The sequence below is a fragment of the Oryctolagus cuniculus genome, chromosome 6, assembly GCF_964237555.1.
Source record: "Oryctolagus cuniculus chromosome 6, mOryCun1.1, whole genome shotgun sequence".
NCBI classification, from domain to species: domain Eukaryota; kingdom Metazoa; phylum Chordata; class Mammalia; order Lagomorpha; family Leporidae; genus Oryctolagus; species Oryctolagus cuniculus.
In genome coordinates, this window is record NC_091437.1 from 82,962,815 (window position 1) to 82,972,068 (window position 9,254).

The 9,254-nt window shown below is 38.8% G+C and overlaps 1 pseudogene; it reads right to left on the reverse strand.

Annotated features, from left to right (window-relative positions):
- Positions 1-317: 317 nt before the first annotated feature.
- Positions 318-1,289, reverse strand: LOC100359026 (periphilin-1 pseudogene; annotated as a pseudogene).
- Positions 1,290-9,254: the final 7,965 nt, after the last annotated feature.

The following is a 9,254-nucleotide window of genomic DNA, read 5'->3' on the forward strand; positions in this document are numbered from 1 at the left end:
CAAACAGACTAACAGTGTTGAAGATGGATGATCTTTGTTCTGTCCATAACACTTATTTAACCAAGTAAATGGCCACATAAATACTGGGAAAGACAACACAACATTAGTAAAAGACCCAAAGCTGTTCTCTAGGGCCACATTCTTAAAGTTTGTACAATTAACTGACCCATAGTTTTGGGGACAGGTTGAGGGATAGAAGGATGGATTAGGTGGTTTTCCACATGGAAATAATTTCAAATTAAGATGCTTTAAACAGACTGTTTTAGATATTTTTGACTTTCTAAATATGGTCAACTATCATGAACTATTTCTTTTCATTGCAAAAATATTCCATATATTAAGAATTTATATAATCTGGGAAGGTGGGAGAATCTAGAAATATTTTTTTCTGAGCAAGAAATCTAAAAAGGTTCTCTGAAGTCATGAGTGGAAATGTCATACCCCCTAATGAGATACTTGAGCTCTTCAACACATCATTCACATATTTCATGCAAATTCTACTTCAGAGCAAACTATATGGACTTTTCTCAAGACAGATCTTTCTCAGTCAGCATCTTCACAACCCTCCAGAAAGTTTTACAGTCTTGACAATAAACCTAGTTAATCTATTTGGTTTTTGTTGCTACTGCCTTAGAGCAACTGGTTAGCTGACTGCCTTCAAATAATTCCCCTCCCATTGTGTTGGGTTCAGGTTCCCCTGGCTGCATGATGCGTGATGGCACCTTGGAGCCTGCCTCATGCCCAGAGATTCCTGACAAGCTGCTTTCATCTGACGTGCATAGATTCTCAGCAGCCCGCTTGCTCACAGCTCTGCAAGCTTCTTCCCAGCCTGCTGAGTTTGTCCAGTGCCTTTGATGGAGCAACTGCTGAAGAACTTAAGAGCGCAGTGTTTCTTGATGTTTTCAAACACTGGACAGATCTCTTTACTGCTTTGTTGAGACTGATGGAAAGAGTATGTTTTGCTTCTTTCCAGAGAGTAGCGTCTGCTGCTGACACTGGACCCAGATCTGCTGGGTGGAGAGTGCTCGCAACCCACTTTTCTCAGATACTCTGAGAAAAGAAGCATCTCTGCTATGAGAAGACCAATCCTTTATATAATAAGAAGAGAGCAGAAACGTTTTCTAAAGCTATGTCTCATGTCTCTGCATTCAGGCTGTTGGTTTGTAAAATAATCACCTCTTTTCCATTGATAGCCAGTCATAACCAGGGTGACTTTAAGGAGATACTCATTCTCTCGGAAGTCTCTCATAGTCATGTCATCCCACAGATCACATTTCCTCTCCTCTTTAAGCCACTACTCAGCTTTGGAAGGGCCAGGAACACAGTCATTCATTTGGTTTCTCGGAAACCAAGGGTGAAAAGAATTTTAAGTAAAAGCAGGTTATCTATGATTCAAAGAGATTGGGTCAGATGATGGCTAAAAAATGGAGATGTGATGGACATTGGGCACAGCTGTTAAGATACTGCTTGGAACATCCACATCCCATATCAGAGTGCCAAGTTTCAATTCCCAGTTCTACTTCCCATCCAGCTTCCTGCTAATGTGCTCCCTGGAAGACAGCAATTGTGTCTCAGTCTGTCAAAGAGACTTCCATACGCCTATGTTTATAGTAGCCAAGAAATGAACTTGCCTCCCTGCCATCCACATCAGAGATCCAGACTGAGTGCTTGGCTCCTGGCTTCAGTCTGACCCGGGGCTGGTTCTTATGGGCATTTTGGTAAGTGAACCAGTGTATGCAAGCTATTCCTCCATCTTTCAGTCTTTTTCTCTCCCCTGTCTCTCTGTCTTTCAAATAAGATAAAAATAAATCACTTTTTTCTTAAGTGGAGCTTAGGCTTAGATAGAGGAAGTCCCTGGTGATGTTTACAAGAATTGGCTAAATAGAGTACAAGAGAAGCCTGGCCACAGAGGGGTACAGCAGGGGGTGAGATCAGGAAGGAAAGGCCAATTAGACAATGCTTTCTTGAAGCCTGGCTATGAAAGAATAGACACAGGCAGACAAAGAATGGAGTAAGAGATTTTTTTATGGTGCAAGAAAATCTGTTGTGTTTATACACTATGAAGAAAGAGCCTGGAGAGGGAGAAGGCACTGTAATAGAATGGATGATTGGTAGAGCCAGAAGTAAGTGGAAGGGAAGAGATTTAGAGGGAATACATCATCCTTCAAAGTGAAGGACGGGAAGGAATGGTGGTGCATGTGAGCATGAAGATCAGAAGCTGAGAGTGCTTGCAATTCATCTACATATTCTCAGGATGACTTCACAATTTCATCCAGTGACATCAACCCCTGCAGAGTAACTGTGTTTCAAGGCACCAGCCACATTTGTTTTCTTTTCTTTTTTTTCTTTTTTTTTTTTTTTTTGAGAAGTTCTCCTTTCCTTTTTATTGCTTAATTTGAGTGAGTTATACCAACTCAATTTTAAACACTCTTTAAATGCTGCCCTAAAGATTAAAAAAAGATATAATGACTAAAATAAAAATAATTGAATTAGAATTTCCTTCCTTTATCAAGCAAATATACTATTATTTGCCTTGATGGATATAATTTTATTTACATATTATTTACTGATTTATTGACTTACTTAATCTGTTAGTGATCATAAGAGGGATCTGACATTTTTTTGAGACACTTTTCCAAAAAGAATACCAGTCAAACAAATTACAGTAAAAATGAAGCTGCTGTATTTGGCAGGTCTTTACAAACATTGAGACAGTAGACTCTAGAGGTGTGCTCATCATTGGCAGTGAGCTAATCCAGGAAGGATATTTTTAAAATCTAAAGTGCAAGAGCTTTATTGATGTTTCTTTAAAGGAAAGTATATAAATCTACTTAGAAATGTGTGTGTGTGTGTGAGAGAGAGAGAGAGAGAGAAGGAAGGAGGAAAGGAAGGAAGGAAATAAGGAAGGAAGGAAGAAAGGAAGGAAGGAAGCGAGGGAGGGAGGGAGGTTGATTGAGGTTAATGTCATACTCTATAGTTATAGGACATAGACTGTGCTATGGTGGATAATCAGTACAATGACAGCTTTCCATTACAAACTCTTCTTGAACAAAAGTCACGTTCTCTATGTCTTCAAGTGTCCAGCTTCTCCTGCACTCCCACTATCTGGATGGATACAAATCCACCCTACAGATGTGCACAGCCAAACACCAACTCTTCTTTCCCCATGACTAGTATGAAAGTTGTTCATTCTTACTACAGGCAATCCAGTGGTGAGAAATTTTCAGTGTCATCATTACAGCCCTTAATTGCTAAATGATTAAACTCAGAATCCATTCAAGGATTCAGAAGGCATGTTACAACAGAATTTTATATGTTGTTTCCCTGAATTTAAATGAAATTATTAGAAAGTAAAATATTATAGTATGCTAACACATTGATTTAAGATTCCATTTATTATTGTTTGTTTTTGTTTGTTTGTTTGTTTGTATGTTTGTTTTGACAGGCAGAGTTAGACAGTGAGAGAGACAGAGAGAAAGGTCTTCCTTGCATTGGTTCACCTCCCAAATGGCCTCCACGGCCGGTGCAATGCGGCTGGCAGGCTGTGCCGATCCAAAGCCAGGAGCCAGGTGCTTCCTTTTGGTCTCCCATGCTGGTGCAGGGCCCAAGCACTTGGGCCATCCTCCACTGCCTTCCTGGGCCACAGCAGAGAGCTGGACTGGAAGAGGAGCAACCGGGACAGAATCCGGCGCCCCAACCGGGACTAGAATCTGGAGTGCCGGGACTGCAGGCGGAGGATTAGCCTAGTGAGCCACGGCGATGGCCTCCATTTATTATTGTTTAACTGACTTTGATGTTCTCTTCCTATATAAAGAGAGATACAAATGTCTAACCAAGTTTTTCTGTATTTCTGCTGGTAAATCTATGGTTAAGTATATTGTATCCTTATGCTGACCTTTTAAAAATAAACCTGTCCAAGGATTTTGTCCCAGGAAAAAAAAATAGATGATGAATATATATACTTTCAGAGTCAAAAATTTTAAAAATATTTTCCTAATTTTTGTTATTTTGCCTTTTTTGTCAGAAATTATAAACTAATTTTTATGTCCAAATATAAACTTGTGCTTTATTATATAAATCATTTAGAAATTTGTGGGTTGCCTAATCCACTGATGGTGGGAATGTAAACTGATAAAACCACTATGAAAGATGTTTGGAGAAACCTCAGAAATCTGAATATAGTCCTACCATACGACCCAGCCATCCCACTCCTGGGAATTTACATAAGGGAAATTAAATCAGTAAATAAAAGAGCTATCAGCACTCCCATGTTTATTGAAGCTTAATTCGAAATAGCTAAGACATGGAATCAACCTAAATGCCTGCCGACTGAAGACTGGATAAAGAAATTATGGGATACATACTCTATGGAATACTACACAGCAATTAAACATGAAATCTAGTCATTTGCAGCAAAATGGATGAATCTGGAAAATATCATGCTGAGTGAAATAAGCCAGTCTCAAAGGGACAAATAATGTATGTTCTCCCTGATCTGTGATAATTAATAGGACACCTAAAAAGAAATCTGTAGAAGTGAAATTGACACTTTGAGAATCCATGACTTGAACAGCCCTTGTCTTGACTTTCAAGGAATTTTTTTTCCTTCTTAATATCATTGGTTGAACTCTTTACTTAACATGGAATCAATCATATGTGTATAAAGTCAATTGAAAACAGATCCCAGTAAAAAATAAGAGTGGGAATAAGAGAGGGAGGAGCTGTATAGTTCTGCATATATTCCTACAGTCTTACTTCTAGAGGTACAGCTAAAAACTTGCCATGGGACTCCAAATCCCATTAAACTGGGTGGTAATAATGTCATCTTAAGTGTTAAAGTGATCATATTAAGTGTTAAATTGATAATATAGATAGGATTAAGTGTTAAAGAGATCATATAAATAAGATCAAGTGTCTGACAACAACAATAGATAGAATTAAAATGGAGAGAATGTTCCAACATGGGAAGCAGTCCACACAACAGACTCATAGAATGACAATTACTTAAAAAAGCACTCTGACCTCAAAATCAGCCCTTAACGCATTCTGTTCTAGCAGAAAAGCCCATGAGAGCATTTCACACATGGAAAGCCAAGACACTGTTGCAAAATATGTCCTACATGAAGAATCTCTGTGAGTGAGACTCAAGTGGAAAGAAGGAGCCATCAAAGAAGGATGTACTTTTCCCAAAGGGAGGAGAGGACTTCCACTTTGCTAATGGCTTTGTCTAAATATTGATGGAGATTTGTGGACTCATAAGGCTTCCATAGCCTTGGCAGCTCATGTCAAGAGCCCTGGGTGATCACTGACATCATATATAAGAGTGTTAAAAACAACTCCTTAGTGAGTTGTACTATAAGAACTAACTGTAAAACTTACTCTCAAACAGTTTATTATATTGTGTGTGTGTGTGTGCAAATTGTTGAAATATTTACTTAGTATGGACTTGGTCTTCTGCGTATAAAGTTAATTGAAAACAAATCTTAGTGGAGAATGGGACTAGGAATGGGATAGGGAAGAGGTGGGTGGGAGTGGGATTTGGGGGGGGGGGAGAATCGCTATATTCCTAAAGTTGTACTTATGAAATTTGTACTCATTAAATAAGATTTCTTTAGAAAAATAAATAAATAAATAAATGTGCTACCTATGCCCAGAAGGGTACACATTAAAAAATATACTAGAGTCCAGAAATTTGCAAAAGAAATCAACACATTAAAGAGTTATCTTTCCTCCTATGTTCATTTCAGCTCAAGTCACAATAGCTAAGTTAAGGAATAAACCTTGATGGTCATCAGCTGTTAACAGGATAAAGAAATTATGATATATATATATATATATATATATATATACACACACACACTGTGGAATACTACTCAGCTCTAAAAAAATTAAATCCTGTCTTTTGCAACAAGATGGGCACAACTGGAAACAATTACACTTAGTGGGATAAGCCAGTCCTGAAAAAGACTGATATATGTTTTCCCTGCTCCAAGGTAATTAATAGAGCACCTCAAATGTAGTGTATTGGAGTAAAATAGACATTTTGAGATTCGATGATTTTTATAGCCCTTGTCTCTTCCACTGAGGAACAGTGTATTTTTTTTCTCTTCATACTATTTGTTGAACACTTATTTAGAGTAGAGTTAACTATACAATCATTAAGTATACTGAAAATAGATCTTTGTAAAAATAAAGAATGGGAATGGGGGGGGGGGAAGGGTTGGAGCATGGGTGGGTGGGAGGGTAGGTGTGGGAAATGTCACTATGCTCCTAAATCTGTATATATGAAATACATGAAACTTGCGTAACTCGAATAATATTTAAAAAAATTGTGGGTTGCAATTCCCAAAGTACTTACATTTAAATATTTTTCTGTTGCTTTTTTAGAATTGGTAATTTAACTGCCTCAGGTAATGGTGTGATTATCCATTTACTTGAAGAGTAATTCCTCCATCACCCATCACCAGTACTCCAGCTCATCAATGGACAAGCTTTCACAGGAGTCAGTTGTAGGCCTCTCAGCAGCCTTGGAATTCATTCCTTTAAATAAAATGAAAGGCAGCTTAGGCCTGGGCATGAAATTATCTTCAACTCTTGCCTCTCTCTCCAACATTGGAAGCACACCAGAAATAGATCAAATGAAGGGCTGCCTCTGACTATTTTGCTTCGATGGATGGTGAGACCCTTGGGTCTTTGTAGCTCTTCACAGCTTGATGTGTCTGTTCTCTAGAGTCCTGTATATTTGACTGTAAACATAGAATTTCAAGTTCACATAAATCTGTCATCTTTTTTTCAGCCACTGGCAATGCTTACTTTTAGAGTAACATCCTATTTAGGTTATAACAGGAGTAATGATCAAAGTGGTTGAATGAAAGACCAGTGGAAGATGCAGCTAAAAAGTGATGCCTGCTCTGACTGCTTTCATGTCAACCTCTTCTACCGAATTTTCTCCGGCATGCTGCTGCCACGTGATGCTGGTAATCAAGTAAGAAGCAACCCTGGCTCCTGGCTACACCCGCCTGCTGTTTCAGTACAAAAACAAACATTGAGAATGCTTGTTTGGAACTTGAACCCTGAAGCAGTTGGGTTTTCTGCTACTCTGTCTGGTTTTTACTGCAATGTGAGAACAGTGGTGATTCCCACAGCTCTCTGGGTCATCCCACCCATAGTGGGGAGGCAGCAGTTTATGTCAGCAGAGTGAAACTGACTCCTTGTCCTTAAGATTTGCAACCACTGCTTTGCAGACCCTGCTATGTCTCCATATAAATAAACCAAGCCTGGAAAGTCTCAAGGGCACCTCTGTTAAACAAGAAAGGATTTGCACTTCTGCTCGAGAGCTTCCTGGTAACATTATTTCCATTCCAGCAAAGAAGTAAAGGGACACAAATCAAAGTGATAGTGACAAAGCACAGAGAAGACTATCATGAGATTGGAGCTAATATTGGTTTAAGTGTGCATTCTTCAGACATATGGATTTCCTATTTCTTGGTGAATTAGATATGAATTTTATCACATTTAAAATCACAAAGTTGACTTCATGTTGGCCTTCCTTGTTGACAAAGTAGAATAGCAAAGTAAGAATTTTCAACACAAGTTTCATAAATGTGATAGTAAGAAAACGACATTAGATTATGTGTGATTTGACTACCTTGGAGTAGGCAATCAGCCAAACAAATCAATAAGTAATAACACAAATGGCAAGTTTCTTGTGAGATCCCATAAAGTTTGAATCATATAATTCACACTGGACTCACTGAATAATTAAAGCTCATCCTCCATCAAATCAAGTTGACAGTCATGATGAGGTTCTCTTGGCCTGGATCCTTGGATACCTTATGGCAACAGTCAGAACAGAGATATACAAGTTAGCAAATGGTGTGTCTCTGTGTGTGTGTATGATATTGGTCTAACAGATAATACTCTCATATATCTGTCAACGAAGGTGAGATAGGACAGACCCAAAATCCATAACCAGAAGAAAGAAATTCACTGGACAGTAGGTACAGAAGAAATAAATAAGATTTTTATATAGTATACCAGTGTATGGAGAAATGAACTGAACTGTATCTTTCCAAAATTCATTATGTTCAAATCCTCACCCAAGGGCATCAGAATGTGATTGCACTTGAAGACAGGACCTCTAAAGATGTAATTAAGGTAAAAGGAGCTCATTAAGGTCATCTCTAATGCAATGGAACTGATGTCCTTATCAGAAGAAGAGGTTGTGCACCTGCTGGCTTGCACAGAGGAAAGACAGTGTAATGGTTCTGAGAGAAGATGGTGATCTACAAGCCAAGGAGAGAGACCTCAGGAGAAACAACCCTGCTAGTGTCTGGGTTTTGGACTTCCAGCCCCTAGAACTGTAAGAAAACAAATTCATGTTATTTAAGCCAACCAGGCTAGGATATTTTGTTATAGCAGCCTGAGCAAATCACTACACCCTCCATCTTTTTGTTTAAAATTTATTTGTTTATCTATTTGAAAGAGCATTGTATAGAGACAAAAACATGGAAAGAGAGGGAGAGAGAGGAAGAATATCTTCCATTCTCTAGTTCACTACCTAAATGGCTGCAACAGCCAGGTCTGGGCCAGGCCAAAGCCAGAAGCCTCTCACATGGGTGGTAGGTGCCCAATCACTTGGGCCATCTTTCACTTCTGCCTTATGTATGTTAGCAGGAAACTATGTAACCAGAACTCTAATTGGCATTATGACATGAGATGCCAGCATCGCAGGTGGAGACTTAACCTGCTGCACCACAACACCAAGCCCCTCTTCTTGATTGACATTTTCTCAGTTGTCCAATGGTTCTCACTCTGAATATAAACAAAGTCCCTGCAGTCTAAATGACCATTCACAGAAGTGTCCTGGGTAATTTTAACAGAAGGGAGGTGGTACCAGAAGTGTGTGGAAAAGATACCCCTACCTTCCAAGTCTTCCAACAACCATAATTACTGCCTTAATAGATTCCTAGAAGACAGAGAGTAAGTTATGTAACATTAATACCTCCTCTTCATCAGGCTTTTCTGAAATGTTCCACTATCACAAGTCAGCCAGGCTTTCGTTTGAGGTTCACAACTTTCACAGTAACAGACATTTATTACACACCCCTCTCAAGTAACAAGACTGCTTCTGCCATTGCAAATGAGTCCCGATGTGTATCTAACACTTTGGGCAACACAATTATTTCTGTTTCAGTAACACAAAAGAGCTCTCTTGAAAGAGTTCCAAAGCATTTATAAATACAGGCAAGACA